The 15163-nt window shown below is 42.9% G+C and overlaps 1 long non-coding RNA gene and 1 pseudogene across 1 annotated transcript; both read right to left on the bottom strand.

Moving 5' to 3' along the window:
* Positions 1–8331: 8331 nt before the first annotated feature.
* On the bottom strand, positions 8332–11011 carry LOC137242544 (uncharacterized). Its single transcript, XR_010950284.1, has 3 exons — positions 10976–11011; positions 10612–10817; positions 8332–8389 (listed from the first exon to the last, which is right to left on the bottom strand). It is a non-coding gene; the product is annotated as an uncharacterized lncRNA (long non-coding RNA).
* LOC137240091 (pancreatic lipase-related protein 2-like) lies at positions 9130–10146 on the bottom strand (annotated as a pseudogene).
* Positions 11012–15163: the final 4152 nt, after the last annotated feature.

Below are 15163 nucleotides of genomic sequence, written 5' to 3'. Positions count from 1 at the left end.
GATGTGTGGGTGCCTTTCCCCTCCAAAACGGAGGATTTTGCGGGTCAACGGTTGTAGCTTGCTATACAACCGGCCTCTTTGATTTCAACCGCCAACCAGCACGCATCTGCCGCCAACGATCTCCACTGTTTTCCAGAATATATTCAGGTAATATTGTAACCAGGTTATATATATCTATTCACATAATAAAGTTCACCCATTATAACGAGGAAAATCCTCCTGTGCTTCTTATTTGTCTCGTTTGAGTGAATCTTCTCTTCCCACTGAGATCGACCCGGTGCGCCCACCTCTCAAGGATTAGACGCACACCGGCCGAACATTTGGTCCATCTTCACCAGGAATTTGGAATACAGTACCTATATACAGTCCACATCACAAGATACCATAGCTGACCGCACACACTTCAGAATTCCTAACATAAAAAGTTATACGGAAAAATATTTGCCCATCAACAGCTATACCACAAAATTTGGATAGTATATTATTTAATACCATCGTGCAAAACACTGAGCAAACGACAGCTAGATTAAGCCATCAGCAACACCACAAGTCATCTTGCCACATCACCACCAGAACATACAAATCACCAAAAAGCCAGAGTAAGTGCAATATTTCTTGCCACATTTTTTTTGGTTGGTTAAAAACAATAAATAAAAAGTGCGAAAAATCATTTAAAGTGCCATACGTGATTGTAGTTAACCGCGAAAAGTGTGAAAAAACTGTGTAGTGCCAAAAAAGAAAATAAGTGCAAACGCGTTGCATTAACGTCGGTTAAGATTCCTTGTGACTATCTGGTCTGTCCCCCCACCAGCGGTAAGGCTCTCCAGACACAGCACAGGGAAGAGGTGTACATAACCTCACTTTCACAAAAAATTTCACGCCATTTGACTGCGGAAAAATTTAATTTCTTTTGCGTCACTATTATTTTCACTAATTTCCTTAATCAATCTTGTTACACAGTTTTTTGTTCTTTGTTGCATAAGATCTATTTCACGGTTTCACACTTTTCGTCGAGTTTATATCAACGCGCGCACTTAGTATACAATACAATTTAACTTGGAAGTGGCGAGTGGCCCCCTTTATTTACACAAAACACATTGGTGTTGCTTCCCCCGCTCCCTGTTTTACGGCACAATAATCTGCAAAGTCAGACAAAAATAAACAAATTAAAAGTAATAATCAATTCTGCGTAATTTTAATAGTTGTTGGTTGGGTGTTTCGCTCAGGTTTTTTCAAGTTTATATCCCTTGGTTAATTCGCTCTCCACTTTTCAACCATGAACATGGACTCCTACATTAGATTGGCCGATCGAATAATCGAATTCGAGGCCGATTTTAATGATATCAATGCGGCTCTGCACACTATACACACTCTTGCAATACAGCAAAAAGAGTTGCAAGCTAAGTGGGACAAAGCAGAGAACGCCCTAGAGGAGTTGCTTGGCTCTGACACGCTCGACGCAAAGAAAATTGCAGCGGTCAAGATCAAGCATAAAGCGGCATATGCCGTATTCCTAAGATGCATGTCAAACATGGCTGAACTTCAAGCCAAATTGAAGGAGGAAAAAGATAGGGCAGTCAAACCTGAGGGAGAACGTGCGCGCGAACATAGTATCCGCCTGCCAGCTTGTGATACTGAGGTGTTCAAGGGCGACTACCTATCTTGGCCAACGTTTCGTGACCTGTTCACGGCCATATACAAAAACAACAGTCGCCTAAGCCCGGTAGAAAAGTTGTTCCACCTCAATCAGAAAACTCAAGGTGAGGCAAAGGACATCGTCAAGAAATGTCCCTTGACAAATGAAGGCTTCGAAACAGCCTGGAAAAATCTATGTGAGAGATACGAGAATAAACGGATTCTCGTAAACTCACAACTACAAATTTTGTTCAATTTAAAAAAGATAGATAGCGAGTGCGGCAGCTCTATCAAAACCTTACAGCGCGACATAAATAATTGCTTGGCATCTTTAAAAACACATCAGATCGATGTTTCAAATTGGGATGCGATTATTACCTATTTATGTTCGACAAAATTACCTGAAAATACGTTGGCTCTATGGGAGCAGAGCATTGATCACAAGACGGACATATCCAAGTGGGAGGATATGGACAAATTCTTGTCAAATCGTTTCCAGACACTTGAAACCGTGTCTGGTTTTACAGGGAATGCCACTTCTAAAGTGCAAAAATCAAACACGTCGCGCCAGTCGACGGAAAACCCTACAAAAAGACTTGGTGCTTTTCAAACCAAAGTAACCAAGCAAACAACGAAACCAATATGTAAAATGTGCAAATCTACGGAGCACAGATTACGCAACTGTTCACGTTTTTGCGATTTAAACCCAGTAGAAAGGATTAAATTCGTCAAATCCACAAATGGCTGCCTGAATTGTTTATCCCCAGGACACACAGTGACGAGGTGCACCAGTTCATACAACTGTTCCAAATGCCACTCTCGTCACCACACGTTCCTGCATGCGGACACACTTCAGCAACCGGCGGGACGAAATCCCTTCAAAGATGCGGATAATGCCCCATCAACTTCGGCACAGGCAAGGAAAAGACAGGAATCGGGACAACCACCTTCCTCTGCAAATCAGAATGTCAAATCCTGCCATGCCAATTCCAGCACAGGCGTGCTATTAGGAACTGCTCGCGTACACATTCACCATAATGGTACCGACTTCTCCGCGCGGGCATTAATTGATTCTGGGTCTGAATGTTCCTTTATAACTGAAAGACTGAAACGCAGAATCAACTTGCCAGCGAGGAAAATGCATGCCCATGTTTCAGGCATCACAAATGCGGTGTCAGCTCAGGTGAAAGAAGCATCCAACATCGAACTACGTTCACCAGTGGATCCCTGCTTCAGCCTGACTACACCCGTACTAGTTCTAACGAAACTCACTGGTAATCTTCCATCCTGCCATATCAACGCAATGACTATGCAGGCATTCCCAGACTTGATTTTGGCAGACAAGAGGTTCTACGTCAACGAAGACGTAGACCTCATACTTGGCGGAGACATATATCCCCAAATTATAATGAGCGGTATAAAGAAGAATGTGCTAAACACCCTCTTAGCCCAAGAGACAGTGTTCGGTTGGATACTAACCGGTCGTATCGAAGCACCGAATCCAACGAAGAGCATTATGTCTTTTTACAACGAGGTTGCGTTAGACAACCAACTCAAAGCGTTCTGGGAGGTAGAAAATGTATCAAAAAACAAAATATTAACTGAAGATGAAAGGTATTGTGAACAACTATTTAAAGAAACAACGCAGCGAAGTGAGAATGGAAGGTACACCGTGTCACTACCATTCCGGCAGGATTACCCTAACAATATTAACTTAGGACCATCCCTGAAGCGTGCATGCTCTCAATTCTTCCGGAATGAGGGGCGGCTAATAAAAAACCCAGATTTAGGAAAAGAATATGTTCGAGTGTTGTCAGAATATGAAACGCTCGGACATATGAGAAAAATTGAAAAGAATATTCCATCCGACGATTCGGATAATTATTTCCTGCCCCACCACGCCGTTGTAAAAGCAGAAAGTACAACCACCAAGGTACGCGTAGTATTTAATGCCTCGAGCCCTACGGCCAACGGTAATAGCCTAAACGATATTCTCCTCCCAGGCCCAGTTCTACAAGCCGATCTACCCATACTTATCTTACGATGGAGACTATACCGCTTCGTATTCAATAGCGACATCGAAAAGATGTATCGACAAATTTGGGTGAACGAGAATCACACCAAATTTCAACGTATTGTGCATCGCACGTCCCCGAATGACCCTATTAGTCTTTATGAATTAAAGACGGTTACCTTCGGAGTGAATTGCGCTCCATATCTTGCGATAAGAACGCTCCTACAACTAGCAGACGACGTCGCAAGTTCACACCCTACAGCGGCTAACATACTACGAGAATACATGTATGTAGATGACGTGTTAGCGGGTGGACATACGATCACATCGACTATTAAAGCCAGAGATGAAATTCGTCAAGTCCTACACTCCGCGGGCTTTCCACTTCGCAAATGGACATCCAATTCAGAGGACATTCTAAGGGACATCCCCAAAGCAGACATGCTCAATGAAAACTTCCTGGCATTCGAAGATACCAGTTCAGTTAAAGCGTTAGGCATTCGATGGAATGCCCTCTCCGATTTATTTTATTTTAAAGCAGGGATGCTGGACAACGCGGAAAACATTACGAAGAGAGCGATACTATCAGCAATCGCCAAACTTTTCGATCCCTTGGGATGGCTGGCACCAATGGTCATTGTGGCAAAAATACTCATGCAGAGTATTTGGTTGGAAGGGACCGCTTGGGACGAACCAGTATCTACCAGTACGCTGGAAAGATGGAAAACCTTCACCGACCAATACAATGAAATCGATAAAATCGGGATACCTAGATGGGTCAACTTTTCCCCAGGAACCGACATCGAGATCCATGGATTTTGTGACGCATCCGAGAAGGCTTATGCAGCAGTCATTTACATGCGTGTCAAAACGGATGATAATGTCTGCACAAACCTACTTCTAGCCAAAACCCGAGTAGCCCCAGTGAAAACTCTTTCTCTTCCACGATTGGAGCTTTGCGGAGCCGTGCTGTTAGCGGAAATCACCGAATCAATTCTCAGGAATCTCAAGTTGGGACCAGTGAAAGTGCACCTGTGGACGGATTCAACGATCGTCCTCGCATGGATAAGGAAACCGCCCTGTTCCTGGTCAACCTTCGTCGCACATCGGATCACCAAGATCATCGACATGGTCGGACATAGGGACTGGCTGCACGTGAACTCAGAGTCCAACCCAGCAGATTTAGGTAGCAGAGGATTACCTGCGTCTGAATTGGTCAACAATTCGTTGTGGTGGCAGGGACCTTTTTGGCTGCAAGAAGACACTTCCCAATGGCCAGCACAAGAAAGTGACTACATCACCTCCGTAGAGGAAAAGAGGGCAAAGACCTGCGCAACAACAACCGTCAATCCTACCGATATTCTTCAACGCTTTTCCGACCTACCTAGGGCTCTACGGGTCTTATCATACGTTATGAGGTTCTACCGAAAAACCCACCCCGAAACAAAAAATTCATTCCAGGTCATGTCGCACCTAATCTCCCCTGATGAAATTAAGGCCACTACACGACTTTTAATTAAAATCTATCAGAAACAACATTATAGTTCCGAATATAATTATCTAAAGGCCGGAAAACCAATTGCAGGGAAAAGTGCAATACTCTCACTTAATCCCTATCTAGACCAACATGGCATCATTCGGGTAGGAGGGCGGCTCGGGGCGTCAAAGGACTTAGCTTTTAATGAACGCCACCCAATCCTCCTTCCATACAACTGCAGGTTATCCCGTCTTACAGTCCTAATGTTTCATCAACAAAGTTTGCATGGGGAGAACCAACTCATGTTGCGTCTGATACGCACCCAATACTGGATACCTAACATCAAAACCATGATTAGGGCTACAATTCACAATTGCAAAGTTTGCACTGTACACCGAAAGCGTGCTCAGACCCAACTTATGGGTATTCTCCCTCGCGAACGCACGACATTCAGCCGTGCATTCACGAATACTGGAGTCGACTTTGCCGGACCCTTCGACATTAAAAGTTACCGCGGCAGAGGGTGTCGACTATCCAAAGGCTATGTCTGCCTTTTCGTGTGTTTTTCCACACGAGCGATTAATCTGGAGGCCACTACTGACCTCAGCACCCCATCATTTCTTGCGGCTTTTGCCCGTTTTATATCTAGACGCGGATGTCCCAAAAACGTCTACTCCGACAACGGTACAAACTTTGTCGGAGCTTCACGATCCCTACGATCGGAATTCAAAACTTTCATGGCACAAGCCCGAGACAATGCTGTCTCGAAGTACAGCCACCAGTCACTCACTTGGCATTTCATCCCTGCGGGCGCTCCCCACATGGGAGGGCTGTGGGAGGCTGGAGTGAAAAGCTTCAAAAGCCACTTCAAAAAGATAGCCTCACCACACAAATTTACATTCGAGGAATTCCATACACTCTTGTGCCGCATCGAGGCATGCCTGAACTCGCGGCCCCTCAGCCCGGCATCCAATGACCCAACGGACCTTGAGCCGCTTACTCCAGGTCATTTCCTCACTGGCGGCCATCTACTGGCTCCGCCAGAGCCGGATGCTAGTGAGAGCCCTGCCTCGATGATCAATCGGTGGCAGAAACTCAAAGCCCTCCATCACACTTTCTGCAAGCGATGGAAAACCGAATATCTATCCGAACTTCAAAAAAGAGTGAAGTGGAAGCGTCCCAAACAAAATATAAAAGTGGGAGATCTCGCTGTCCTCAAAGAGGACCACTTATCTCCCAACGAATGGAGGTTAGGTCGAGTTGTCAACGTACACCCCGGCGAAGATGACCGAGTACGCGTAGTCGACCTCAAAACCGAGAAGGGTCAAGTCAGACGACCTTTGGTCAAACTGATCCTTCTTCCAACGGAAGAGACGGATTGCGAGAAGGCTAAGTGCTCCTCCTAACAATCCCTCCGTTCCTCCATACCTCTCCCTTCAAAAAAAATCAAACCCAAAACACCATTTCCCCCGACTACCTACAATTAGAGGCCCACGGTTGTAATAGCATAGAAAGCAAATTAAGGAACCTGCGTCTTCGTGTCTCTCTACCCCTAAGCCTGCGTTTCTCCCGAGCCATATATTATAATCAACCCCCCGGTCTCGTGATGGTGCGAGTCTACCGGAGGGGAATCCTAAAACGTACTACGCGATGGCAATGGGGAAAGGGAGCGCGGGACATGAAGACGCGTTTCAACCACGCGCCGTGATGCCCCGCTATCCCTAAGCTTGTGGCTATGCCCTAATCAACCCACCGGTCTCGTGATGGTGCGAGTCTACCGGAGGGCGATCCTACATCTTCTCTTTTTTTTCTCTACCTCCGGTCTCGTTTCGAGTCTGCCGGAGGGACTCCTACACCTGAATGCGGAGCGAGACGCACGAAGACGCGGGAGAGCGTACAAAAAGCTCGCAAACAAAAAAAAACATTTTTTTCGATCTAAGTTTTTTTAACAAGACTAACCGGGGGCCCCCTGAACAGAAAACCCCATAATTCACTCGCTCACCCAGAGCGAGGACACCAGAAAATCCCCGAATTCACTCGCCCGCCCCGAGCGAGGACACCAGAAACCATCCCATTCACTCGTTATCCCATAACGAGGACAACAGAAAAACCTACCGCAGAAGGGCGAACCGATCCGCCACAGAAAACGGAGGCATGCTCCGGCCCATTAATATTTTTAAAATTTTAAATTTTTTTTAAAAATCGAAAAATTAGCGAAAAGAAGAACTTTTGTGTGAAAAACTGGTAACAAATTATCAAACTAGTTAAAATGCAAACCTAGATGCGTATACATATCGTACTATGTGGGCATATACATTAGTAGTAAGTCAAGTTCTAAACTCACCCTCTTTTGTTCACTGATTGAGCGTTGCGTGTTGTGACTGGATGTGTACCTCGTTCCACCCCAGATAAATTTGGTACTTCCTGATCCATGATTTCATCAGTTTTCACTGGTTTCATAACGTCCGCAATGAATTGTGGATGCACATAAGCGGCACGTATTTTATTAGGAAGCAAAATGACCCCTAATTTTATTGAAAAGGAAATATGAGGTTTTCCATCGCACATATTCATTGATGTAAATACGTTACATCGCCTATGAAAGCTCAAACCACATATAAAAGGTGTGGAGGCGATTTGATATAATCACTTAAAAAATACAACGAATACAACATGAACAGTTGGTTGAACTTTCACCGACGATATATATTTTAGACTACAAATTATACTAACCGTGAGCTACTGTGCTTGACCTTGACATACGTGTACGTGAATCATTCCACATGCGTGAAATGTCCTCTGTTTGCGATTCACTGACACGACCCTTTTTAGTCGTACCATCTTTCTGGCGCTGTGTTGCAGATCATTCGGTCGACAAACGTTTACGATTAGCACAAACTGCGTTATTAAAATTGGTGGGTTATTCCATGGACTGGCGTTCACGCTTCAAAAAGTCCGTCTCTAAATACTGCGACAGTGCCGGACTGGCGTTCACGCTTCAAAAAGTCCGTATCTAAATACTGCGACATGCCGGCCCCCCCGCGACAGTGCTGGCGACCCCAAGTCCCTCATGCATCTGGGGGGTGGGAGGGTGTTGTGACCTTGAGGGTTCCAAGATGGTCGGGCTAGTACCTTGATGGTGCTTGTTACCGGAGGGACCATCAACATCGATAACACTCCCCAAGGCCTTCGCGGAGTAGTTTTCCGAAAATTAGATTCAAGGAATAATGGATACAGTTTCTTTGTCGGCATTGCGCATTTAACTGTAAAGGAAATAATATCAATGGTTTATAGTAGAAATTTTCCACCCATTGGGGTTGTAAATAAAGTAAAAATACAGTAAAAACAAGATATTCTCAAAATTTGCTGTGAAATCCTACGTCTTCCGTCCCGCCAACGTCAGGTCGTCTGAAATCGAAAACAAATGCTCCACTATCCCCGCCAAACGCGGAAACCCTACCTTACAGTAATTGGGATTGCAGACGAAAATATCAGTTCCAACCCCAAGTTACATTTTAAGCCTTAACGAGTGCGGCCAGTGGCTCTTTGGTCAATAGCGTTGTCAAAATCCGTCTGTCCAGCCTAAGCTAACACAATGTAGGTTTTAACCATAATTTGCCGTTCTCGAATTTTCAACGATCTTTTTAACCCAATACGTTCTTTCTATTTCCTTTAAAACTCATACAAAAGCTTGATTTCACTAGTTTATTTCATTTAATCGCGGTTGCCTACTTGAGTTTTTCTCCTCCGGCTCTGCTCGTGCAATATGAGGCACGTTAAAGATATCATCATCAATGGGACCATTTATCAAATTACGACGATGATATGCCATTCCACAGGTGTGTCATGGCCTTTTTCGGCTTTCTCTGCACTTTGATCATCTTCCACAGAATTCCGCACATAATCATTGCTATTTGGTATATCTCCCGTAACAGTTACACTAACGTAGGTCCAATCTTCGTCTGTGAGAACTCCATTGATGGCCGTTCTATGTTGTTAAAATTCATGTCCAATTTATTCCATTTATTAATTTGACGTAGCAAAGGATATATGAACTGCAAGCCCAACCCCAGAAGCCTTTGCGCGAACGTATTGATTTTTGAAGATACTCCACGGAACGTTGATGGCTGCAGGCAAATGGATTCATATAAAAGTCTGCATGGCCACAGCGTTCTACTCTGCCCTGAACAAACGCAGTCGTGTGCACGACATCGACAAAAGTAGCGTCGCGAGGGTCCAATTTATCATTCACTCCGGCGGTGATGAAGAGTGGCATGGCAGGATCAAGACCCGTTATTCTAGGCAGCTGAAAGGACCCCGAACTTCTTGCAATATAATTAGCCAACTGCGCAACCAAAGAGAAACCTATGACATGCATATCGGAACTGCCCATTTCCATAATACGCTCCACCAATTGTGCCACACAGGCTCCTACGTGTTTTGTATTATGTACCGCGCTCAAATAGCATGGACCTTGTGCCAAAATAGCCCAATCCACCTAAATGATGTTGTATTTATCACGCACCAAATATTCTTGACGCAATCGTTGCAATGGATTCATAAACATATCCGCATTATAGCCATGTATAATAATTTTTGTTGGATAACGTGGATTAAAGTTAGAGTTTGTTAAGTTCGATTTGTCCAACTGTTTCATCTATTAGCAAGCATTGTCGATCCATTGGATAACGTCGCGTATACAAAAAAAAGGGTATTTCCTGGTCCGGGCATTTCCCTCCAATAACCCAACGACAGGGTCCAATTATTATCTCGGGCAGTTCCGGCGCACTTGTTGTAGCTGGAGATTTCGTAGTAGATGGTTCACGCGGGGTGACATGTTGGCCATAATTAAAAAAAAAAAAAAGGATTTGGCATGACAATTGGGTAGTAGAGAATAGGCTATAATCCATAAGACCAGCATTAATCCCGGAATACTCGTGGTATATTTTCGTCTTTTTGATGTGCGGTACCTTTTTATTTTATTACTTAAGCTAAATATTTTTTGTAAGTACGCTTCAGAATTTCGGTATACAGTTTTCAGTTGTCACTATTTGGTTGGATCCATGTCGAATTTTACACTTTTTTCAACATCTTTCACGTATTTTAAAAATTTTCGTTATTTCAGGCCACCATGTAGTTTTGTACATCGATTAGAGATTATTGACCAACGTGGTCAATTTGACATGTAAAACAGGTTGAAAGTGCCTGAGAGCCAAAGAAATCGTATTCGGTATTCAAAAATGTTTGACCGATTTGAGAAAAAAATATGATACTTTAATCAGCTAGATGAAGGTTCTAAATTTTTAAAATGATTAAGAGGGAAAACAAATTGTGTACACTTATAGTCACAATAGTCATCATCGAGCGCCCATGTTCTCTTTTGCAATGATATTAATTTGTTCCATATTTCTATTTAATTTTAGATTAAAATTAGCCTAAAATTTAGCTAATGCTCTTGCTATCGCAGATGAATAAATATATGTACTTTCAATGTTACGTGGCGCCACACAAAGCGCATCAATATCGGCACCTTTGTGATGCACACCTAACCGATATGAACCGACGACATCGTTACGGACATATCTCAAATCATTGGGTTTACCACCAGCACGAACACATTTCTGGGTATTCGTGGCATGAACCCATTTCACGATCAGGATCTACTGTGCCCAAAAATATCCATGACAAAATCTGCAAAGAAAAAGAGAAAAAGCCATTAGTGCATACATCAATGGGCGTCGCAAAAGTGTGACAACTGACGGCGCGGCCGACGCCGCAGTTGGAGCACCCCCTTTGCGATGCCGGTAACCTGAAAAATACTAAAAACGGAACGATACCGGCATACTTACCCATCCACTGTTCTGGATCTCCACCACCACTCACCTGAAAAAGAAAAGAAAATGTATTAAAAATCTGAAATAACATAAGAAATATTTATTTCAGTAAAATTATTGAAAAATATTTTACCACTTACCTTCTTGTCCAGCAATGCGTAAAATTCCACATGAATTGAAGCAAAAACGGTAAAATAAATCTTTCGATTCATTTTTGTTTTTGCTTCATTCTCTATACTGGAAGGCATATTTGTAACCAACGTATGTACATATGTATGTATGTATGCCTACTTGGTTCGGCATATTCTATTAGTGCTGCATCAAATGACGCACACTGGTACCGAAAACCCGCAAAAGAAACAAAATCGGGATCGGCTTTTTTGACCCGGGCAGTCACAAAACATGCTTACGCAAAAAAAAAAAAAAAAAAAAAAAAAAAAAAAAAAAAAAATACAGGCAAACACCTCCTTCAAAATTAATTGCTCTCATTTACAAACAAAAAAAAAAAAATTTTTTTTTCTTTTTGATTTCTGATTTTTTTTGCCGTCGGTACTGTCTGCTTTTTGGCGGGGGGTAGGAATTGTTGTTTCTCAACAACAAACATCACAAACAGTCATTATAAGGGCTCGGTACAAAAACAATCCGAGCCCCGAAATTAAAGAATCCCGACAAGACAAAATCCCGAAATGGGAAAAGTGAACTGTTTCTACCGGCCTAGTGTGCTACTGCCCCAGTGACCTAGTTTCTTTTCAAGGGCAAGCAAGTACCTGTATGTATATATATACTCGTACACCACAAATTCACCATGCCAGCTGTCAGCTAACCAATAAATACACGACAGGGCTGCATGCAATCTAGTAATGATACGTGCAGATAGAACGCGTCGTGAAGAACGCATCGCCAATCTGCATGTAAGCACCGGCAGTTGGTACATGTTCCAATTTAATTACGATGTTCGCTATTCTTCATGAGCTTGCGCACAAAATTAAATACATACCTTCGTCAGCCTCTACGCTTCGGTTTAAACTCGGTTTATTCATACATTTTAACGTACGTTTGTTAATAAAACGCCACGCGTATCAAATTTAAATACATACCTTCGTCAGCCTCTACGCTTCGGTTTAAACTCGGTTTATTCATACATTTTAACGTACGTTTGTTAATAAAACGCCACGCGTATCACGAAAACAAGTAATTTTGCGCGGGTGGCGTGGAATCACGTCCGCTCCAACCTCCCACACACCGCAATCTTGCTGGTTTTTGTTGAAACACATAAGCTGCTCGAAATCACAGCACTAAATACTTTGCAAAAAACGCTCTCGTCACTCCACGTCATTTGACTAGTCATCTTACGGTGATGGGTTACCTTCGTAGTCACATTTGCATGGGCGTGGGTAGGGTTTGTGACCAGGTGTTTTGTAGGGTAATAATATAATACCCAACTGACGAAATGCATGCGCTGCAGCGAAAACGCGCATCACCCAACCAACCTCACGGCCACTCGCCCTGGCACATCCATAAAATGCCACAGTCGCCCTGAGAGCGACACGACACGTTATACGCTGGAACGGAGACCTCGGCCTCTTCGTCCAGCCCAGAAAAACCTCAAAACCCTCGAGTCTGGAACGGAGACCTCTGCCTCTTCGTCCAACCAACAAAAAAAAACCCGCAAATCTGGAATGGAGACCTCAGCCTCTCCATCCGGACCGAAAAAAAAAAAAAACCAAAGAATAACAAACAATGGTGCCACTCTGGAACGGAGACCTTGGCCTCTTCGTCCAGCCTTACTGGCCATCGACAATTCACATATTACATTCTGAATTTCTATATTTAAGAATTATGTACAATTCAATGGCAAGAAATATTCACTTCACTGTTCATAACCGCTAATTCTTTCATCTTAGCTCAGGTGGCATGCTAAGCACGTCGAAAGGGATTCCCGGCCATGTTGCGTCGCAGACGAACTCTTCACTTAGATTAAGTTTAGTGTGTAAGTCTTATAATAATTTTTCTCGTTTCAGCGGAGGTCATTGGCGGAAAACGATGTTGCGTATCGCAAGGGGGGCCGGCATGTTTAGGCAGGATGCCTAACTTTTCCGCATCTGATTGGGACCCCCCCAATGCAACTCTGCAAATCGATACTCGATACTCGAATTAATTTATAACCACCCACACCATCACCCTCATGCATGTGCATGCATGTACATGCGCGTGTATGTGTGCTTTTTGTCAGCACTCATGCATATGCATGTCGGGGTTGATGTGTGGGTGCCTTTCCCCTCCAAAACGGAGGATTTTGCGGGTCAACGGTTGTAGCTTGCTATACAACCGGCCTCTTTGATTTCAACCGCCAACCAGCACGCATCTGCCGCCAACGATCTCCACTGTTTTCCAGAATATATTCAGGTAATATTGTAACCAGGTTATATATATCTATTCACATAATAAAGTTCACCCATTATAACGAGGAAAATCCTCCTGTGCTTCTTATTTGTCTCGTTTGAGTGAATCTTCTCTTCCCACTGAGATCGACCCGGTGCGCCCACCTCTCAAGGATTAGACGCACACCGGCCGAACACTAATAATTCCTAATGTCTTCACAATAAGTTGTAATATTGTCATACCCTGAAGTTATGCAAAACAGTATTGACAACAACGTGGCATGGATTTCCTGAAAACTAACGACAAGATTTACATGCCTAGATGAATTAGAAAACGCTATTATCAATGCGTGCTCGCAATAGCAAATAACATTTCCCGACGAAAAAAAAATGTTGCTGCGAACATACATATTACATCAAGTTCGTGCAACATGTTGCACATTTAGTATGCATATACATTAGACTGGGCCGATTTATTAACCGATATCGTAATTTATGTATTCGTATGCCCATCAAATATACTTACATAGCTAGACAAAAAACTGTTCTGCTTTTCTATCCTTGCGGTGGTTAGGTTAGATTGAATTGGCTGGTCCGTGAGGACTTTACATAGACTGAATGATTCCATAGTGGTTCCAGAAGTTTGGTCGACGACCAAACTGAAAAACCATATAAGAAACCAGGACCTATGTTATGAAATACCTTCTTGCTCTTGGAAAATACTAAAAGCTTCTTAAACCTATGTGACTTCCTGCTTCTAGAACTGATAGTCGTGAAACTCCTAATAGCTGGAGCCTTAGATTTGCGGTCGCAGGGCCTGAGCACAATACGTTCTCGATCGTTTTCTTCCCAAGTCTCGTTGCAGTTGTAAACGTTATGCTCTTCGCCAAAAGTCTTCAGAATACAGGTGGAATGTGCAGAATATTGCAGCCGTTGGAATTGTTTTACCGACATGCTAGGCATTGCTGGCCTGCATAGTCATAGTAATTTTTCGAAGAAACTACTCTTTAATGTTGCCGTCCACCATGCAAAACTCCATAGTTTAGGATGGGCTTAAAACCCACTGTAAATTTCCAATAAGAGGGAGTGGGTGATAGACCCCACCTACACCCTGGCATTCTTTGCATACGTAAAGTCCCGTTGAGGCTATCTGCGTTCTATTATCCACATTGTGCTTCCACGACAACTTACTGTCTATAATGACTCCAAGATATTTTTGTACAACGTTTCTCTTGCGGAGTGACCCTCGTAGCTTAGGCCTAGTCCAATTCGGCACCTTATACTTCCCGTATCAATCGGTTCACAGGGAATCGCATATTCACTCATAGGCGCCGAATAGCCTTAAGCTACATTAAAAAAAATATATATTCATGGTAAATCAACCAATTTACATCAATCAATTAGGGTTTGATATACACCAATAAGTCAATAAGGATACGTAATACATTTTTTTACGATTCTGAGTATCTGATTGCAATCACATTTTGTTTACAATCGCTGATTGTAGAAAAATTAATTAAATACAAATTACAATCTACAATAATTTGTATTACTGTGATTGCAATCACTTTTCTGCTACAATCATTGAGGCTTAAATATCTCGGCTACAATCAATGACTGTGCAAATATCTTACAAAATCGATTATTTTATGTTTATTTGTAAAATTTATTTTAATAATTAAGGTACCACAATGGCGGTTAGCGCACCGTACCGGGTACAATGAATCACAAACTTATGTAATATTTACAAGTGAACGCTTATATAGAGTATTTTAACATTTGTTAATCGTAAGTATGCAGTAATATAGATGATCCATGTTTA

This window comes from Eurosta solidaginis, chromosome 2 (genome assembly GCF_040869045.1).
Source record: "Eurosta solidaginis isolate ZX-2024a chromosome 2, ASM4086904v1, whole genome shotgun sequence".
Taxonomy (NCBI): Eukaryota; Metazoa; Arthropoda; class Insecta; order Diptera; family Tephritidae; genus Eurosta; species Eurosta solidaginis.
The sequence above is the reverse complement of the archived record's forward strand: the minus strand, read 5'-3'. Positions and strand labels throughout refer to the sequence as shown.